Raw genomic sequence first — 6000 nt, 5'->3', positions numbered from 1 at the left:
CCGCCGCGCCAGATCCGCTCCGCTGCGCCCGATCCGCTACTCCAACCCGATCCGCGGCCCTGACCCGGTCCACTCCGCGAGGTGGTTATTTTTTCTCCATGTCCCTAGAAAATCAAATCATGTGCATATGTTTGACCTGCCATAATTTCTTGCCTTTTGCTCCTTTTGCATGCATGATATGTCAAAATGTTCATTGTGAGATGCTCTTTATTTCATTTCACTGTGCCATGCTTGTTTGAGTTCATCTTGATGCCTTAATCATTGTTGCAAGAGTGTTATATAATGTTAATCTGCTGAGACTGTTATAACTTGCTTTTTTGTCATTTTCGTTGCATTTTGTGTGTGCATCCTTTGGGCATGATGTCTACATGTTTTAGGAGAATATTCATGCCATCTTTACAGTGGTGCAATCCATGTATTTTTGTATGCCTTGTGGTGAGTGCATCAAGCTTGTGAAGTGGGCTACTTGCTGTTACTGTTTTACTAGGCTGAATATGTTATATCATGAGGCTGAATCTGTTTTATTCTACATGTTATGCTCTATCCATCCATGCCCTTGGTTGCAATTATGGCCTGCTGTAGCTTGCTGTTATCATGCTCCAAACTTGATAAATAATATTTCTGTCAGCCTGTTAACATGAAGTTCAGTTTTGCCATGTGTCTTGCTAGTGATCCCTGCACCCTATGACTATTCTCTTGCCAAGTTTAGCTCTATAAATATGCCTTATTACTGTTGGTCACCTTGTGATGCCATGTATTGCTCTGTGATGAGTTGTACAAGCTCACCAGCATGCCTACTTATCGTTGTTCCTACCATGTCTGAATCTGTCATATCATTTGCCATGTTTGCATGGATTCTACCATCTTTTATGTTGATCTTTGGAATAAGTTCAGTAAGGGAGTTTTGTTAATTGCTTTTAGTAATAGCATGCAATGCCTTTGTTTGCCATTATAAGTTCCTGTAGCATGTTATTTGATAGCTCTAAACATTGCAACCTGATGTTATTTCTGACATGTCCAGTGATTTCTGCCGTCTGTGAAACTGTTATTATTTGCAATTTTGCCATGACCTTTTGAGCATGTTCTAGTGATTTCTGGAGATATCTCAGTGTTCATGTTTTGTAATGCTTTACATGTACATCATGTCCATGCCTTTTGTTTTCATGTTGAGGTGCTGTAGTATATTGTTCTGATGCTTGCTAGATGCCTAGTTGCTATTTTCGACAGCTTGTCCTTTATACTTGTTTCATGTGTATGTGTTGAACCGTTGCTCCGTTTTGAGTGTGCTCTATATGTAACTTGCTTAATTTTGCATATAGTTTCATGTTACTTTGTTGCATCCATGTTTTGAATGTGTTTGCTTGATGTTGTATGCATTTTGCATCAATGCCATGTTTAACTTGTTTTGCTCATATCTTCTAGGTCGTTGCTCCGAATTAAATGAACTTTATATGTAACTTGACTAGAATTTCGTGTAGATCATCTTGGTGCATTTTAACTTTCTATTTAACAACTTGAACCTAAGGTTTATTCAGATCTGGACCAATTCCAAAATTTGCATATGAGGACTTACCGGATTTGTTATATGTTGTTTCCGGCCTCATTTAAACTTGCTTTGATATGTTGCTCTTGTATGCATCATCGCTTGCCATGAGTAGCATCATATAGCCTTTGTCATGCATCATACTTGGTTGAGCATCATGTCTTGTCTATGTGTTGTGTGTTTACCTTGTTGTTTGCTTCTTTCCGGATGTGCTCCTTCTTGTTAGTTCCTATTTCGTTGCGATCGTGAGGATCCGTTCGTCTACGCTTGGCTCGTCTTCGTGGCTTCATCCTCTTCATGGACGCGTTCTTCTTCCTAGCGGGATTTCAGGCAAGATGACTATTACCCTGGATCTCACTACTATCATTGCTATGCTGGTTGCTTCGTTCTATCGCTATGCCGCGCTACCTATCACTTGCTCTTCAAGCCTCCTGTTGAGGATATAACTATCGAGTGTAAACCACCCAGGAGGGGCCGGTTCACGTTCATCCATATTGAAGCCCATGAAGATAAAGAAGATGGCGCTCTACTAATAAAGCTTAGAGGCCCAGAGCCTAAAGGCAGACTAGGGCCCGTAGTTGTAAACCGCCATAGTTATCTAACTTGTATCGTAAGACAGGGAAAGGAAGAGACCGAGCCGGACACTTGTATGAGCCGGCCTCAAGACTCTGCAAACCGGCCGGGCATCAACCTGTGTATATAAAGGGATGACCCGGCGGCCAAGAGTCATCGCGGCAAGCTCTACATCGATGATGCAGGCTGGGGCCCCGAGGCCGGCTCAATCGAGTACGGGTATCGGGTCCCCTTTGGCGGAATTCATGTATTCATCGGCAAGATCGGCGAACCGGGCCCTGAGCCGGACATCTCCACCGACCTCGTCGAGACGGCTCAGCATGCAAGTCCTGCCTGGGTTCAGCCTGCCATGAAGCGTGCGTTTGTAGGGTTCATCCATGGTGCGGAATCTGAACCGGTGTCTGACGGTGAGACGGCCATCTACTCCGATGGTGAATCATCCACTGGCGAAACCGACTCGCTGTACCAGTTGCAAGATGGCCGGATTGGGGGATATTCCGATGGCGACGGTATTTCGGGCCCCTTCGAACCGCCAAACCGGGTTGCAATCTTCATGGCCGGTACGCAGCCCACCGTGCAATCTTCATCCACAGCAGCAATGATTTCCGGATCGGCAGCTGCGGCAGGAGGCCCGGCGCGTCGGCCGGCTCAAGCTCTTGCCGGTTTGCTGGACGCCTTGACGGCATTGTTGACCACAGTGGTAACCCCGGAGACTCAAGTTCAGCATAATGCGGATGTTACGAAGCTAAAGGATCAGATAGCTCAGGCCAAGGCAGACTTGACGGCTGAGGAGGCCAGGATGGATGAAGAGCGGGCCGCTTTAGATGCCCAATCACAACAGATTCAGGCGCAGAACTACCGGCTTATGTTGGATCAGAATGCGTCAAACGACATGATGAGGAGGAAGTATCGATCTCGTCTGCCGCAGATTTATGAGGGTATGAACCTCTTCAGCACGCTAGGAGCCGGACCTAGTAATCCGGTAGCAGTGAACCGGACCGAGGCACCTGGGGCGGCGCCGGATCAGCCACGGGTGGTGGACCCGCCTCGACGGACGGACAAACCGCCGCAATATGTAACAACGCCACCAGGTCACTTCTCTAGCCCTTTGGATAACATGATCGCTGCAGCATCGTGTTTGGCAGTTATTCCGATGGAGGGTGACTCACTAGCGGCGATTGAGACACGACGGGCCAGGGATCTTCTTCAAACCGCTGTTGTGCAGCAGCAGGCTTATTCCTACAGCCGGGACAGAATACATTCAACCCCTCGTCCGAGCAAGAGTTATAGCAGGCACATGGATGAACCGACCGTGTCAAGCAGTGCGCGGCGTCGTGATGCCCCTCGAGGGCCTAATCCGGCGAACGACGGTTTGAATGCTCAGGATGTGGTGAACAATGGCAGAGCACGGCACGAGGTAGAGTTAGCAGCCCAGTTGGCTGCGCAGTACCAGAATCAACCCGCTCCGGTTCAGCCAGCGGCATCAGTTGAGCGTGGTTTGGCTTTTAGCTCTTGGGGAGTACCGTGCCTCACCCCAGCTCTGCGTAATGTGCGGCTGCCCAAAGATTTCAAGGGTCCGCGTAAAGTACCTAATTATACCGCTGATCAGCCCCCTGAGGCGTGGGTTGAAAGTTATGAGATGGCAATGGAGATGTTAGATATGGATGAAGCGGCATGTGCAAAATACTTCACCATGATGTTAGAAGGAACAGCTCGTACCTGGTTGAAGAGTCTGCTTGTTAACTCGATCAGTTCATGGGATGAGTTGAAGGCCAAGTTTAATGCAAACTTAAAGGATACGTGCAAGCAACCCATGTCCATTGTGGATCTGGCGGCTTGTGTCCAAGGAGAGAATGAATCGACAACCCATTGGGTGCGCCGGGTTTCAGAAATTTTGCATTCGTCGGGCCGCATCAATCCGGACACGGCAATTGTGACCTTGGAAGGTAATTGCCGGTTTAAGTCACTGAAGATGAAGTTGGGGCGGCTTAAGCGTCACTGCAATGATATGGTAACACTCATGGCGGCTCTAGTTAAGTATGTTGATTCTGATAACACCAAGGACCCTGATTCTGACGAAGAAAAGCAGGAGAAGGGAAAGAAGAATGCCGGTTCAAAAGGACAGCATAACCAGGCGAGCCACGGGAACAATGGTAAGCGTAAAGCGGACAATTCAGATTTTGTGGCTAACACCAGTATGCAGGGCAATATGCAGCATCGTAAGGGTAAACCGCCCCAACGTGGTGGAGGCATGAATCTAGAACGCTTGTTAAACCAGCCCTGCCCGAAGCACGGGACGAAGGAGGTTCCGGCCACACACCTCTGGAAAGATTGCCACATCATGAGGGAATTCAAAAACTCTGATCTCTTCCAGTATGATCAGGGTCCATCCGGTGGTTCCGGTCTAGGATTTCATGGGCCGGGTTACGGTGGTGGCGGTTCAAACTCAGGATTTCAGAATAATCAGGGCAATCAGAACAATCAAGGTGGTAACAGTCAACAGGGTAATCAGGGGAATCAACAGCAGTCGGGTTATCAGAGCAACCCGAAGCAGTTAAACGATGGACAGTATCATGTCTTCACTACTAGATTGTGCAAGCGCGATCAGAAGCTCCATAAAAGGGCGGTAAACTCTGTTGAACCGGCGGTGCCCCGTTATCTACGCTGGTCTGAACAACCTATTGTCTGGAGCAGGGAGGATCATCCGCCCCGGGTTGACAATCCGGGCCACCTAGCTTTGGTGGTTGCACCGCAGGTTGGAGGTTATAAGTTCACCAAGGTGCTCATGGATGGAGGGAGCAGTATCAATATCTTGTATTATGAAACCTTCCGGCGTATGGGGTTGACAGATAAGAACCTTAGACCGTCAAACACCGTTTTTCACGGTGTGGTGCCTGGTAAATCGGCTTACCCAGTTGGTAAGATAGCTTTGGAGGTGGTTTTTGGAGATGATCATGATTCAAGATCCGAGACGCTGACCTTCGAAGTGGTCAAGATCAGAAGTCCGTACCATGCTTTGTTTGGACGGCCAGTTTATGCTAAATTCATGGCAAGGCCGTGTTATGTTTATCTGCAGCAAAAGATGCCGGGTCATAAAGGGACCATCACGGTTCATGGTAGTCGTAAGATTGCTCTGGAATGCGAGGAAGGTAATGCGGCATATGCTGAATCGGTTTGTGCAACTGAAGAGTTGAAGTTTTATAAGGACAATGTTGATCCGGCAGACATGACCTCTCTAAAGAAGCCCACTATGGAGCATGATCCGGCTTTGAAGTTTAAATCGGTGGATGAGACTAAATTGGTTGATTTTGTTCCTGCGATTCATCCCAGCAGTTCAATATCAGTGTCAACTTGGATCCGAAATAGGAAAGCACGCTCATCGAGTTCATCCATGGGAACCGGGACATCTTTGCATGAAAGCCTTCTGACATGCCAGGTGTACCGAGGGAACTCGCTGAGCACACTCTTAATATTGATCCGAAATTCAAACCGGTCAAACAGTTTCTTCGCCACTTTAATGAGGAGCGGCGCAAGGCCATTGGTGAAGAGGTAGCCCGCCTATTGGCAGCAGGGTTTATTTTGGAAGTGTTTCACCCATAGTGGTTGGCTAATCCGGTGCTGGTACTTAAGAAAAACGGCACTTGGCGTATGTGTGTGGATTACACAGATTTGAACAAAGCTTGCCCAGCTGATCCCTTTGCCCTCCCTCATATTGATCAAATCATTGATGCCACGGCGGGTTGTGAGCGTTTGAGCTTCTTGGATGCTTATTCTGGTTATCATCAGATCAAGATCGCGGTTAAGGACCAGGAGAAGACATCTTTCATCACTCCCTTTGGAGCCTTCTATTATGTGTCTATGCCCTTTGGGCTCAAGAGTGCCCA

Source organism: Triticum aestivum, chromosome 3B, assembly GCF_018294505.1.
Source record: "Triticum aestivum cultivar Chinese Spring chromosome 3B, IWGSC CS RefSeq v2.1, whole genome shotgun sequence".
Classification (NCBI taxonomy): domain Eukaryota; kingdom Viridiplantae; phylum Streptophyta; class Magnoliopsida; order Poales; family Poaceae; genus Triticum; species Triticum aestivum.
The sequence above is the reverse complement of the archived record's forward strand: the minus strand, read 5'-3'. Positions refer to the sequence as shown.